The 16,220-nt window shown below is 37.3% G+C and overlaps 1 protein-coding gene across 4 annotated transcripts in view; it reads left to right on the forward strand.

Annotated features, from left to right (window-relative positions):
* Positions 1 to 16,220, forward strand: part of ZPBP (zona pellucida binding protein) — a 157,389-nt gene that overhangs the window by 95,680 nt on the left and 45,489 nt on the right. The gene's annotated exons all lie outside the window — the stretch shown is intronic.

The following is a 16,220-nucleotide window of genomic DNA, read 5'->3' on the forward strand; positions in this document are numbered from 1 at the left end:
GTTCCATGTGCACTTTAGGAAAAAACAGTATTTTGTCATACTGGGTGGAGTGTTCTGTGCATCTTTTAGGACCAGTTGGTCTATGGTGTTGTTCAGATTCTCTGTATGTACTGATCTTCTTTTCGGTTGTTCTGTCCATTGTTAAAAGTTGGGTATTTTTGTTGTGTATTTCTCTCTTCAATTCTGTCCGTGTTTGTTCCATATCTTTAGGTGTTCTCATGTTTGGTGTGTATATATTTATGATTATTATAGCTTGTTGTTGAATTGGCCCTTTCATCATTATATAATGCTATGTATCCTGTAACCATTTTTGACTTGTCTGTTTTTTTCTGATATTAGTATGCTCTTTTATAGATACTATTTTCCAAGGAATATCTTTTTCCATCCTCTCACTTCAACCTATATGTATTTTTAAATCTAAAGTGAATTTCTTATAGAAAGCATATAGCTAGAACCTGATATTAATGTAGGCAAAACACACACACACACACACACACACACACACACACATTGTTAAGAAGTTTAACTGATTTATATTTAATGTAATTACTATTAGGGAAGAACTTACTATTGACATTTTGGTTTTTTGTGTGTGTGTCTTAGAGCTTTTTTACCCCTCTTTTCCTCCCTTACTGTCTTCCTTTTTGTGTAGTTGATCTCCCACAGTGCCATGCTTTGTTTCCCTTCTCATTTCCTTTTGTGTATATTGTATAGATATTGTTTTTGTGATTGCGAGGCATTAGATAGAACATCTTAAAGTTATAACTATCCATTTTAAACTGATAACAACTTAATGTCAGTCACATGCAAAATCTATGCTCCTTTATAGCTCTGCACCCTCCCATTATATTTTGATATCACAAATTACAATTTCATATTCTGTGTGCCAATTAATATACATTTATGCTTTTGGTTTTTAAATCTTTTAAGAGTTAAAAATTGACTTACAAACCAAAATTTCAACAATGCAGGGTTTTATATTTTTCTGCATATTTTTGTTTACAGAATTACTTTATATTTTTGTAAGACTTTGATTTCTTCTCTAGAGACCTTTCATTCCAAGTAGACACACTCTGCTGGTGGTAATGAACTTCCTCAGTTGTTTATCTGAGAATACTCTGATTTCTCCTTCATTCTTTGGAGGAAAGTTTTGTTATATATGTATAATTTACAGTTGACAGCATTTAAATTTTTTTTTTTTTAGCACTTGAAATATATCATCCTACTATCTTCTGGCCTCTATGGTTTCACTAAGAAATCAGTCAGTGATCTTACAGAGTTTCTCTTGTATATGACAAGTCAGGTTTCTCTTGCCTTTTTTTTTTTTTTTCAATGATTCAGTTGTTTTCTTTGACAGTTTAATGATAACTTCTGCTTATATCGTATTTTTAAATTATTCCTACTTAGCGTTCACTGAGCTGTATGTATTTGTGTGGCCATTTCTGTCTGTATAAATTTGGAAAATTGTGAGCCATTATTTGTTTAAATAAACTCTCTGCCCTTTTCTCTCTCTTCACCTTGGATTCCCATAATGTTTATGCTGATCAACTTGATATGGTATCTCACATATCACTTAGGTTCTATTCATATTTCTTCATTTTTTCTTCTTTTTCCTCCACAGATGCTAATTTCAAATGACCTATTTTCAAGTTGACTGATTGTTTCTTCTGCCTCATTGGTTCTGCTGTTGAATCTCTGTAACAATTAATTTTTCACTTCAGTTATTGTACTTGTAACCTCCAGAATTTCTGTTTGGTTTTATTATTTCTGTCTATTTGTAGATTGTGTTAGGGTTTTCCGGAGGGACAGAACCAATAGGATATATGTGTATATAATAGGGAGTTTATTTATTAGGGAAGATTGGCTCACAGAATTATAAGGCAAAATCCAATGGAAGGCCCTCTGCAAGCTGGGGAAAGACAGAAGCCAGTAGTGGCTCAGTCCTAGTACGAAAGACTCAAAACCAGGGAGGCCAACAACGTAGCCCTCAGTCCGAGGCCAAAGGCCTGAGAGTTCCTGGAAGACTGCTGTTGCAGGTCCCAGTCCCTGAGTCCAAAGGCTGAAAAACCTGGAGTTCGACATCCTGCCCTGACACCCAGGGCAGGAGGAAAGGAGGCAAGCATCTGGCATGGGAAGAAAAAGAGAGCTAGAGGACTCAGCAAGCAAACTTATCCCACTTTCTTCCACCTGCTTTGTTCTAGCTGTGGTGGCAGCTGAACAAAGTGTCCACTCACTTTGAGGATAGGTCTTCCTCTCCAGGTCGCCTGACTCATATGTCAGTCTCTGCTGGCAACACCATCACAGACATACCCAGAAAAATGCTTCACCAGCCATCTAGGCATCCCTCAATGCAGACATGCTCATGTTGTTATTATTATTCTAATTTTGTTCATAAACTGCTTTCCTGATTTTGTTCATCTATCCATGTTCTCTTTTATGTAATTAAGCATATTTAGGGAAATTTGTAAAAATTATTTATCAATTCAGTAAGAGATGTGTGTTTTTTAGGGCTGGTTTCTGAAGATTTATTTTTATCTTTGGAATGTGCAATTTTTTTCCTGTTTCTTTGTATACTTTGTAAGCATTTCTTGAAATTTGAGTGTTTAACAAATAGCCACTTTTCCTTGTCTCTGTGGACTGGCTTAGTGCAGGAGAAGTACTTCCCCAGTTACTCCATTATATGACTTATGGGTCCCTTCAGACTTTTTCTGCAGTTCTAGCACACCGTATCACCTGCCTTTGCTGTCAGTGGCCTCCAATCTGCTATCCAAACTATGCCACTGTTTCTATCAGCTCTCCAGGTCAGGTGAGACAGAAATTAGTCTCTCAAGTAGTTCCCCAGACCTAGAATGCTATAAGCACATTCCACACCTTTTCTTCTCTCCCTAGGTGGGAATGAAGAATTGGGCGTCCTCACGTCAACTGCACTGTGCTGTGCCACTGGGGGTGAGGTGGGATAGTCCGAGCTAGAGTGAGCAAAATGTAATGACGTTTTCTGTTCTTCTAATTGCAGCTCTTTCTTGGTCAAGCATTAAAGTTAGGTTCTACAGCTTCTTAGCTGGTTTCTAGAGTTCTTACAAAGCCACTTTAATCCATGTATTATGGTTTATTCAGGGTTTCCATGGGGGGAAAAGGACATGAAACTTCCTAGTCTGCCGTCTTATTGATGTTACTTCATGTAGAATTTTTATTTCATTTTCAAATCAAATTAGAATCCAGAAGAATCAACTCATAATAATTCTATATTAACAGTATATTTGTGTATTTCCCATACCATTCTCAGTGCTGCTATGTCTTTTAGGGTTTTTCCTCCAAAACAAGTAGGGAATTATTAGCAAATTGTGTCTGTAAAATAATTTGTATTTTAGTTTGGGAATAACACATTGCATTTTTGCATGGATGAGAACATACAGTAACTTTTAACCTTAGTTTCAGATTTTTTGGTAACATATCAATTATTTTATCAATGAATGTTTTATCCCAAATATTATGATTTTTACCTTGCTGGGTGCTGGGAATTTTGATATTCTTATAAATGTTCCTGAGCTTTGTTCTGGAATACAAGTTATTTGGAAAACAGCTTGATTCATTCAAGTATTGCTTTTATGACTTCTAAAGTAGGATCTGAGCAGTGTGTTTAGACTAGATCTAATTATTCCTTACTTCTAAGACAAGACCTTTATGCTTTAGAAGTCCTGTGAATTTTCAGCTTTTCTATTCTGGGTGCTATTAAGAAGCAGCATTTCTGACCTGGTATGATTTTCAGATACTTTATCCTTCTGGGTAGTTCTTTTAAGGTCTTGGGAAGATTCTGTACATATGCTGATGAATACTCAGCTAAATACATGAGGATGAGCTGGGTGTGGTGGCTCATAACTGTAATCTTAGCACTTTGGGGAGGTTGAGGCAGGGGAGTCTCTTGAGCCCAGGAGTTCACGACTAGCCTGGGAAACGTAATGAGACCCTGTCTGATATGATTTGGCTGTGTTCCCACCCACATCTCACCTGAATTGTAATAATCTCCACATGTCAAGGGCAGGGCCAGGTGGGGATAATTGGCTCATGGGGGCAGTATTTCCCATACTGTTCTCATGGTAGTGAATAAGTCTCATGAGATTTGATGGTTTTATAAGTGAGAGTTCTCCTGCACAAGCTCTCTTGCCTGCTGCCATGTAAGATGTAACTTTGCTCCTCATTTGCCTTCCATCATGATTGTGAGGACCCCCACCCATGTGGAACTGTGAGTCCATTAAACCTCTTTCCTTTATAAATTACCCAGTCTCAGGCATGTCATTATTAGCAGTGTGAGAACAGACTAATACACGCATGTCATTATTAGCAGTGTGAGAACAGACTAATACACTGTCTCTACAAAAAATTAAAAATTAGCCACGTATGGTAGTGTGTGTGCCTGTAGTCCCAGCTATTTAGGAGGCTGCCTTGGTTGTGCCACTGCATTGCAGCCTGGGTGACAGAGCAAGACCTATCTAAAAAAACACATGCATACATTCATATAAAATAAGTATTAATACTTGAGGATAACCCTCACAGTTCTGAGGACTCACTCTATGCAGCTGTCTCTCTTTTTTTTTTTTTTTTTTTTTTTTTTTACATTTTACTACTAACAATAGTTATGTTGGCATATTCCCAGATTCTAATTTCCATCTTTTCAAGTCGGGGTCCTCCTGGGTTTCCCATCATTACCACAGCTAAAACTTGTTCAAGGTAGCAAGGTAAAGTATTCAGACACCTGACCTTATTTGTTTTGTGCTCTTAAGGAATGGATTATTCTCTTTCATTGCAAGATGCCCAGTGTCTGTCTTGTAAACTATTGTTTCATATATTTTGTCTGTTTTTTGTTTATATCAAGTGGCAGTCCCTGTTACTAATTATTGGCCAGAGGCAGACGTTCTCAGTAATTTTATGTTCCTTGCATTACCAGATACAAAAAAGAGGAACAGGTTTTCTTAAGTTTTTTCCCCCGCCTATATGTGTAACAAATGAAAAACTGATGGGAGTGGAAAGAATAAAGAAAAGGTGTTCAATTATTTCTGCCTTAAATTGTTTAAAGTTTTTGTCTCCAAGCATTAAAAAGCCTCCAGGAGAAAATTTTAGGTTTCTATCATAGCAAATACTGTACAATTCATAAGGTGAGGTTCTTTGAAGTTCTGATTTTATCATGGTAAAATTTTGTAGAACTTCCCCAGAAGTTTCAGTTCTTCACTTTTGCACAATAAGATGAAAGATTAGTTTATTAGTTTTTATTAGATTTATTGATAAGACATTTTATGTGTCAGAGAGTGAGAAATAAATCTGATTAAAATTTGGGGACCTTCTACCTCAGTGAAATTTCTAGGGGTTCAATGGTATGAGGCCTCTTGAGATAACACAGGGCAAAGGGTATGTTGTTGCATATGGGTCCTCCTTCAATCAAAAAAGGGGTACAATGCCTAGTAGGCTTATTTATATTTTAGAGGCAACATATTCCTCATTTGGGTGTGTTACTCTGGCACATTTACATAGTCACCTGATATCTGCTAGGTCTGATGGGCCCAGAACAAGAGAAATGGATCTACAACAGGTCTAGGCTGTTGTACAAGCTGCTGTGCCATGTAGTCTATATGATCCAGCAAATCCGATGGTGGTTGAAGTATCAGTGGCTGATAAGGATGCTGCTTGGAGCCCTTGACAGGCCCGAATATGTGAATCATATCACAGACCTTTGGGATTTTGGAGCAAGGCCCTGACATCTGCTGATAATTACTCTCCTTCAGAGAGACGGCTTCTTCTACAGGGTCTTAGGAAATATTGAATGCTTGACCATCGTCCACCAGGTTACCATGTGACCTGAGCTACCCATCATGAACTGGGTGTTAGCTAGCCCACTAAGCTATAAAGTTGATCATGCACAACAACACTGTTATCAGATGGAGATGGTATTCACTTGATTGGGCCTGAGCAGACCTTGAAGCACACGTAAATTAATGAAGAAGTGGCTCAAATGCCCATATTCCCCATTCTTGCTACACTGCTTCTCTCTCCCAGTCTTTACCTATGGCTTCATGGTGAGTTCTCTATGATCAATTGACAGAGGAAGAGCTCAGGCCTGGTTTACAGATGGTTCTCAACAATATGCAGGACCACCCAAAGGTGGACAGCTGTTGGACTACAGCCTCCTGCCTGGGACAACCCTGAAGGACAGTTGTGAAGGAAAATCTCAGTGGGGAAAACTTTGGGCAATGCATCAAAATTGTGCAATTGGAAGGAGTAACGGCCAGATGTGGTATTATATATTAATTCTTGGGCTGTCACCAGTGGTTTGGCTGGATATTCAGAGACTTGGGAAGATAATAATTGGAAATTGGGTGACAAAGATACTTGGAGAAGAGGAATGTGGAAAGACCTCTTTGAATGGGCAGAAAGTGAAGATATGTGTGTCCAATGTGAATGTTCATGGGTGACCACAGCAAAGGAGAATTTTAATAAGGCAGGGGATGGGATGACCCCTTCTGTGGATACTAATCAGCCTCTCTCCTCAGCCACCACAGTCATGTCCCAATGTGCTCATGAACTACACGACCATGGTGGTGGGCATGAGATTATGCGTGGGTTCAGCAATATGGATTCCCATTCACTAAGGCTGGTATGACTGTGGCTACCACTAAGTGCCCAGTCTGCCAACAACAGAAACCCACATTGAACCCTGTTACATGACACCATTCTTCATAGTGATCAGCCAGCTACCTGGTGACAGGTTGATTACATTAGGTCCCATTCATCAGTGAATGGGAAGATTTTTGTTCTAAGTATTTCTTACTTAATGTTGTTACAGATGTTTTTAAATTTTATTGTATAATTGCTTTTAAGATAGAGAAAAACATTTATTGTTCATAGACTATAGTTGGTGACTGCTTTTCAATCCAGTTAACAATCGTTTCATTTTAATTGGAATGTTTAAATTAATTGCATTTAATTTCGTTATCCATATATTTGGATTTAAATTAACCATCTTTCCATTTCTTTCTATTTTTCCTATCTGTAGCCCTTTTCCTTTTATTTTGCCTTCTTTAGATTGTGTCTTTTAAAAATGATTCCTTTTCATAGCTCTACCTTGGTAGTTTATTATTTACATATCACAATTATTACTCTATGTGGATTGTCAGCATTCTCTTCTGTATAATTTATCCTGGTTTTCTGTTCTTCAGATTTTCCTCTTTTAATTGATTAAACTTTTTTTTAACATATATTTTCTGTTGTTTGATGTTGTACACTTTAAATATTTATTTTAGTGGTTTTGCTTCAAGTTTTAACATATATACTAGGCAGCAGTACTGAAAGTTAGTTTATTTTACACTCCTGAAAAATGCAAGGCCTTAAGAACCTTTAACTCTCCTGACTTGCTTTTATCTTTCATTGTTTTAGTTTCTAGTATTTGAGTTCTATTCTTTTTATTTTTCTACTTATTACTGAGATTGTTTCAGAATATCAGTGTCTGTTTAGATTTACCCACAATTTTATTTATTTATTTGCTTTTCTTCTTATATTTTAGTCCTTCATTCTCTTGTCATTTTTCTTCCAGAATTTATTGTGCCTCCCAGATCTGAGTATTCATTGGCTGTCAGCAGTTAAGAAAAATTTTCAGCCAGGATTGTTTTGAAAATTCCCTTTTCTACATTTGCTTTTGTGTTCAGCAGTACACTTGCAATAAATACATTTTATGTAAATTATATCTCAATGAAGTTATCTAAAATAATGAAATTTCTATTCACTATAATTTGGATTTTCTCATTGATTTCTCCATCTCTCTTTTGTAGTATTCTTTTCTAGCTGTTTATGTTTTTAATGTTGAATATTATCTTCAGATATTCGTTGTATTTCATTGTTGTGGCTACATTTAGGTCTAATCTGCTGCTAAAGCTGTCCATTTAATTTTTAATTTCACTCCATTCATTATGTGTATTCAAATAATTTATTTTTCAAATGTGCTTTCTCTCTTTTCATGATAAAAATTACCTTATGTTTTCATTCCATTTTAAGCCTATATATTTTAAAATATACTTTTAAAGTCATTCTGTATTTTACGTAACTGATATTCAATTATATGAATTGCTTGACGATCTAATTTGGCTGTTGTGGCTTCAACTGTTTCTTCATTTCATTATTTACTTCATAATTCTGGTTGATAAAGTCATGCTTTTTAGACCTTTATCAGTAAGTAGATAGCTACTTTGGTCTAAGAATTCACACTGAAGTTTTTCTTGTCCAGCCTCTTTACCCTCCCTGCCTCTACCACCCTCTAAGAATCCTTGTTTTCTCCCATTTGTAATCAGTTTTATTTTCTTTGTCCACTGTGAATTAGGGACATAGCTATCATTAGGTTTGTAGTTTTCCCCTCAGTTTTAACTCTCATCTCCTTTTCCTTCTTTCTCTCCTTTCCTTCCTACATTTTTGCTTTTCTTTTTCCCTTTCCCTCTCTTTCTTCCCTTTCTTTCTCCCACCCTCTCCTATTGTAGAAATGCGACTATACAAAATCTTTGTTTCAATTAGGTGATTTTTGACAGGAGGTTTTTTCAAGGTATCTAGTACACCACAAGGTTAAAAATAGACATATTTTTCCTATTTTTAAATTTCATTTCTACCTGCCCACTCTCTGTTTCGTCTGCTTTTTTTCAATGAGAAATATACTACTTAAAAAAACTTAATATACCAGTTTACATCTCTAATAATTTCAAAATATAAATTACAATTTGTCTTTAATCTTTCTTTTGAAGAGCCTAATTTTCTAGTGCATGTTTCAGTTTCTGGAGAAAAAACATAGTGAAGAATGGATTGTTTTGCTTTTTGCTTCAGGATGGAAGTTGTCCCCACATTGCAAAGTGAAAATTTTCTGATCTGAAGTTTTAGGATTAATTGTTTATTAGGATTGAATTCCAGCGCTCATAGAATTCAAATTGTTATATAACCCTTACTTTCTTCCTCATTCCTTTGCTTTCGCTCTCAAATTTAGCTCTATCTCATATATCTCTAATATGAGATCTCATATCAGTAATATGAGATCACATTATTCCTGTTCTGATGTTCCTAATGAGAGAGGGACAATTTTGACTTTCTGATTAATCATTTTTATAGTTATCTGTAGAGACTTTATGTTATAAAGTCTGTACACTCCTACCTCTTATTTGCATTCTGATCATCAAAATAATCCCTTTTCTATAAAAATTCACATTTCTTTCCAGTTCGTTCAAGACACTTTGTGTTTCCATCTCCTTTCAAAAATTATTTTTCCAACCCCTTTTGATTATTATTGTCACTTATCCCAGAGATTCCCAAATATAGGTGTTAATCAGAGATACTCAAAGGACTCTATTTTTTAGGTATAGTATCTGTAACACCTTGTAAATACTAGTTCTCTCCTAGTGGATATTTGAGCCTTAGTTAGACTATAATCTTGTATGATATCTGTTGCCTATCCTAAAACACCCATAATGCTAGTTGCTGCCTTCTTATTAGACTAATTAGTTAACTAGTCTTGTTAGACTCCTTGTTAGGTTTGTTAGACCAATCTAGAACATATATTAAAGCTGTTCCAGTCATATTTATTCCCAATGAGTTTGGCATGGTCAGTAGGACAGATTGTAGTAATTAAAATAAGTTGTTCATTTTCATGCAAGAATGTACATATTTTACAGATTGCTCATTGTTGAAATGGTAAGTTTTTTTTGTTTCCTGAACCATTGACCAATTATTGTAAAATATAATCCCACTCATATATACTTAATCCCTCTATAAAGCTTTTCTTTACAGGGGGCTTTTTTTCAAAGGAGTCCCAACGTTTCAGTGTGCATTCCAAAGGGGTACAGACTGAAGATGAATGGCTACTCATCCAGAAAGAGGGAGAGCGACTCATCCCAGTTTCCCTTCTCTTCCTAGTGAATACCCAGAGTATGTGAGGGAGAGAAAGTGAGGCATCCTTCTTTCTTTCATCTGTCCTTGTATCCCTGAGTCTGGTGACTGTGACAGGGTGCTGTCCATGGCTTTCACCCATGTTAACAGAGGGTGCCCAAAGGGGTGGGAATATCTGCTCTTACCCACATATGCCCTATCCCCTCTGCTGTCAGTAGCCTTTGAGTTTTCTAGGCCTCATTTATGCCATGGATACTAGCATGGCATTTATCCATTAAATGGGAGACTTGGCTTAATCAACAGGAATTAGTCATGCTTACCTGCTCTGTGCCTTTTAACTTCCATTATTGTCTGCCTCTGGATCCCTTAGATCCAGTTCTCTTCCTAGGGCTTTGACCTGAAGCTTGGAATTGAATTTGGGACAAAAATGTGTTTTGGGGAGACGGCATGGACTCTTTATCATAAGCTGAATGCTAAGGTGAAGCTGTAAAATTGAGTCCTCTTCCAACAAGGGAGAGAAAAGGATATCCTGTGACATGCCAAGAAAACTGGTGGCTATAGTTACGCTTGCTAAGATTTGGGTGATGGGTCTTGACTTTGGCTCTGTTAAGGAAAACTCCAGGTGATGAGCACCCTCTTTATTCCTTTCACATGGCAGGATTTTCAGGATAATTACTCAGAACTAGAATATTGATTCAGATTTTTACATTACCCATACCCTTTTTTACCTTCTGGTCTGCAGTCAGAGATTGCTGGTTGTTTCACAGGAATAAACAGGGTTACTCTAAAATGTAGGCAAAAACTTAAAAGCAACTAATGAGTGTAGATTTTCATGACAGATGTATGATAAGTTCTGAAACAAAATTTCTCTTTCTCTGGTCCTCATTTTTGTTAAAAACAAATCATGATAGGACTAACTTGTTTGCAAAATAGACTTCAGTCTTATACTTGGCCTGATTATTTGCATAAAGTGCAAAGAGAATGATTATTTTTACATAGACCTTTTAGATCCGCTTTGATGGAACTCTGTTCCACAAGGAATCTCAGATAGGACTTTGTAAAGCCAAGCCCAGCCATGGGTTTGTACCCTCAAACCTGTGAGTTGGGCAAAATCCTCTCTTTTTGAGGTTCCTAGAGCATGGGGTTCTTGGGCCTGTTAGAAACTGACATTCTTTACTCACCGCAGATTAGGAACCCCATACAGGGACTGTGTACACAAGGGATGAGGCCATTTCCTCCCATGGGGCCTTTATCAGCTCTGCAAGTTGAGCTTGATTCCTTAAATGGAAGCAAACCCTTCCAGTCAAAGCTTTGGTAAAACAACCAGTTTCTCCAATTGCGTTCCTCTTGCAAAAGAAAATGGATTCTTATTGCACTGATGCAAACAACTATATTGGCATAAGTTAAGAATACTCAGAACTAGTTTCCCAATTCTGAAGAAGCGATGCAGAGAGAGAGACACAAATATGCTCCAAATTTTGTTCATAGGAGTATAACTTACTCAATTATTAAAGGTCGTAAATAGCTCAAAATAAGCTTCCTTGACTCTGAAAAACAAAACAAAGATCAGCAATGTTCCAATCAAAAGTCATTACTGAAAACCTTACTTCAGCTTTCTATTAGTTCAGTCCATTCAGTTAACTCTTGTTTTGCTTGATATTTGTGAACATTTCAGCTCTTCATGAGTCCTGTATGTTTTTCCTTTATTCCAATGTCACAATCTCCAAAGTTTTCAGAATCCTGCATTTGAGACCACCTGTCAGAGTTTTGTGACTGATTATAAACCATCCTTTGAAGAGGATTAAAATAAGACAACAATTTTTTGTGAATAACAAAATGTCCATGGTAGTTACAGTTAGAAACATGATTAACAAAGAAATTTAGTTATCTCTGTGGTTCATAATAACTTAGCATAATGACCTTAATTGTGATTGATAGCATATACTGAGAATTTTAGAAATCCCATACAATTTTGGAACATATATTAACACTATTACATAAAATATAACCTAAATTAGAGATTAAGCATCATTTTGGCAATCCCATGTACCTGAGCAGGTCAGATAATCCTGTTTATCACTCTTCTAGATGCTTCAGGGGCCCCCTGTAGCATCAAGCTAGGTGTCAGGAAAGACAATTTTTGAAACTGAAGTTTGATTTGGGGAGGCCTGTTAAGTATGTTAGAGGTTTAAAACACTTGATGATATGAAAGAATTCCAAATTTCCATATTATCTATTTTTCCAAAATGATGACTTAGGATTTTTTTTTAAAAGCAAAAGCCTCTTATAACCCTTTACAGATTTAGCTAAAGAGCAGATTAGTGCATTAAGAGTATTTTGTTATGCTTTTATTTTAATGCTTAATTTACAGACAAACCATATAATACCCTGTTGAATTTAATGTATTCACACATGAAATTTCTTTTGCAAGATTAATTTTTACAGTTTTTCCACAACTTGTTTGAACTTTTAGCTTTATCTTATCGAATTCAAAACAATCCTAAATTAACCCTAGTCAAAAATTTACATTTTGACAACATCTGCATTTTACCAATAATCTTTAAGACTATTTTTATTTTTCAAAAATTAATGTCATGTGAACTAAAAGGTACCACAGCTTTTATTTTCCTTTTAAAAAATATTTGATCCAAGTGTTTATCATTCTTTAAAGTCAGTTAAATAGAGCTCTTTTTTATAGACATCACACACACACACACGCACACTCACACACAAAACACATATATAACTACACAGAAAAGCAGAAGAAGATTCAGTAACTCTAAGACTTTTTGTTTGCCAATCTCCTCATTGGATTATTGGCCTCTGGATGGAACTCTCTAAGGCTAGGAAAGGCTTAAAGCAAGGCTAGGAAAGCATGCAGTTTCCAGGGCCTATTAAACAGGTATAGCTGGAAGATAAAAACAGATTTTGAGAGGGATCTATCCACCTCTAATTCCTGGGGCTTCTTTAAGAAAACAGAGGTCTCTCCCAAAATGGAATTTGTGGCACCTTTTCTGTTTTTCCCAAGGAGTCCCAGGCCATGAGAAATTATCTTAGGGTGTCTCATGCATGCATTAAGATTGGCAAGGCAAAATGGAGAAAAATAGTTTAGTCAGCTGAGAAAAAAATCTTTTTCCAGGAAAATAAAGTTCAGGAAGAGAAAAACATAAAGGCCTTTTAAATATACTTATAACTTGGATATCCATTTTGAATTAAGCTGAGTGCTCTTTAAAAAAAATCCTTTTAAATCCCTTATTACTTGACTTTATCCATGCCAAACAGCCAATATTTGTAGCTTTGAAACTTTATCAAAGATAATCTCCCAGGTGCTCAGAGAGGAAAATTCAAGGTGGTTGGTGGAGGGTAAGATAATCAACAAATGTCAAAGGTCACACAGATAGCAAACCAGAAAGGACTCACTCCCCTAAGCCAAGATTTGAACCCAGGCTGCCATTGTAAAATGTTGGAGGCTAAAACAAAGCACTGCCACCTGCTTACAGTAAGGTCGTGCTTCCAAGGACATAAAACAAGATGAAGGCCTGCAGCAAAGTTTGCCACTGACCAGTTTACCAGACTGGCTTTAATAGAGGGCCTGTGGAGTCCTGGGCCCATATCCCATCCTTAGGTACCCCTCTTTTTGACAGAACCGTAAAGACATGTAAAGCACTCCAGATTGGCTGTAACTTAAGACCAGCCTCACAAATCCTTTTTCATAAATAAAACTTTATGGAGACTATAAACAGTGATAGTTAGGGTCCTGGCCTAGTAAAATGTCTTCTGGAAGGTAAAAAGCCTTTCGCGTAAAAGTTAACTCTTGACTTGGTGGAGTAAAAAAAAAATAAGAAAATAAAAACAGCTTAATGTTGAGGGCTGTGTTAACTGGGGGAAGAACCTCTTATTCTTGTGCAAATGGTTTCCTCCAACAAGGAGGGAAACTTAATTGCTGTTTCTTCCCTGGGGCTGGAACAGAGCTGGACTTCTTGGCCAGGAGAGGGGAAGACCCTGTGGACACACACGTGGCAGGGAATGCTGGCCAGCCTGCCACGCAGGACCCTTTGGGCATGGGCCCCTGCCCCAGCTGGGAGGGAAGGGGGAACAGGTGATGCTGCTTGCCTTTTAGTCCCATGGGTGCCTGCGGCCATTGGGGTGGGGTGGTGCCATTACAGTCCTGAAAAAAAGAAGGAAAATGCCATAGAAAAGGCTAGGTTAGACCAAGGTTGACATTCCTGACCCCCAAGAGCAACGGTGGGTAGGGGATGCAGTTTCTTCTACTCTCAGAAGTCCAAGGACAAAAAGGGTCAGATACAAGAGGGGAAAAGATGCTTTGGTCTGCATTTTACTCACCTTTCCTCATGTCCCCACATGGGCCACCAAAATGATGCAAGATATTTTGCTCCTTAGTTGAGCTAAAATCCAGGTCCTTATCACACAACCAGGAAAAATTAGGCATATGGACACATTGAAAGTTTGAGGAGAGCGGAATTTATTAAAGAAAGCTCTCAGTGAAAAAAAGGGGTTCTGCCAGCAGGCTTCCAACTCACAGATTGAATACCAGATCACCACACATATGAGCTGAAGAGGACCCTTCTCACTGCTTAAGGTGTGAATCCCCACTGGCTGCACCCCATTTTCCCAGTGTGCAGGCAGTCCCCCAGTCTGTTGCCAGCATGCACAGACAAGACCCTGGGCAGGTTCCCACATCTGCACAAAAGCATCTGATGTAAACACTTGTGGGGCAGGTTGGGGATTCTCCAGGGATCCTCCCTTATCTGCCTCCTGCATCTATCACTAGGTTTTCTCAGGTCTAACTTCATTTAGGTTTTTTTTTTTTTTCCATGGGGTATTAGAAGCCTAATTAGGCTCTGTATGACCTAATCTGAGTGATTAGGAGTGTGTCTCCTGACAGTTTTAATTATAGTCTCAAATTTAAATGCAATTACTTTCATAACACATTTATACATATTTTTAATATCCTTTATCTGAAATGGTTGGAACCAGAAGTATTTTAGATTTCAGATATTTTCAGATTTTGAAATACAGTAAGTCTTCACTTAATTTCATCAATAGACTTCTGGAAACTGCAACTTTAAGCAAAATGACATATAACAAAACAACTTTACCACAGGCTAAATGATATAAATGAGAGTTAAATTCCTCTGGCATATTTCTGGTTGCAAAAATGTAACTACATTTCAAAATAAAGACCCAAAACACTTCTAATATTAAACATTGAAATAAATGTGAGAAACACATATATTTAAGAAAGAGTATTGAAAACAAAGTATGATAATTATTTACTTGTTCCAGTTCAGTGTCACCGGTGGCTGGAGCCTATTCAAGTAGCTCAGGGCTCAAGGTGGGAACCAACGCTGGACAGGATACTATTCCATTACAGAGTGCACTCACACACATCCACGCTTACTCCTAGGGGGACAATTTAGCCATGCCAATTAATGTAACATGTATCTTTGAGATGTGGGAAGAAACCAGAGTACCTGGAGAAAACTCATGCAGACATGGGGAGAACATGCAGACTCCACGTGCACAGTGGCCTAGCTGGGAAGCATTTTTTTCTCTTCAACATTATAACAAAATGACATTGAAGGAAAGGATATTATTTGAGGACTTGCTGTATTTGCATATATATAATGAGATATCATGGGGATGGGACCCAAGTCTAAATAGAAAATTTATTTATGTTTCATATATACTTTATACTAGTGGTCCCCAATCCCCCGGCCTTGGACTAGTACCAGTCCATGGCCTGATAGGAAACAGGCCACACAGCCAAAGGAGAGTGACAGCAAGCGAACATTACTGCCGGGGCTCCACTTCCTGTCAGATCAGTGACAGCATTAGATTCTCATTGGATCACAGACCCTATTGTGAACTCCACATGCAAGAGATCTAGGTTGCATGTTCCTTATGAGAATCTTAATGCCTGATGATCTAAAGTGGAACAGTTTCATCCCAAAAACATCCTGCCACCCTGGTCTGTGAAAAAACTGTCTTCCGTAAAACCATTCCCTAGCACCAAAAAGGTTATGAACCACTGCCTTATACAGATAACCTGAAAATAATTTTATGCAGTATTTTAAGTTACTTTATGTATGAAACAGTTATTTTATCACCCTTTGTGGGTGTTTTTGCATGGGAGAATCTGGGCATTATAGAAATTGTAATGGAAGGAGTGTAACTTACAAGATATTGGAAGAACTCAGTAGACATGAGGTGCACCATTAGTAGTTATAGATCAGCCTGTGTGGTCCATTTATCCCTGCTCCTGACTAGATTGGAGGTGCAAATTAGTGTGGCAG

The sequence above is a fragment of the Chlorocebus sabaeus genome, chromosome 21 (assembly GCF_047675955.1).
Source record: "Chlorocebus sabaeus isolate Y175 chromosome 21, mChlSab1.0.hap1, whole genome shotgun sequence".
Lineage (NCBI taxonomy): Eukaryota > Metazoa > Chordata > Mammalia > Primates > Cercopithecidae > Chlorocebus > Chlorocebus sabaeus.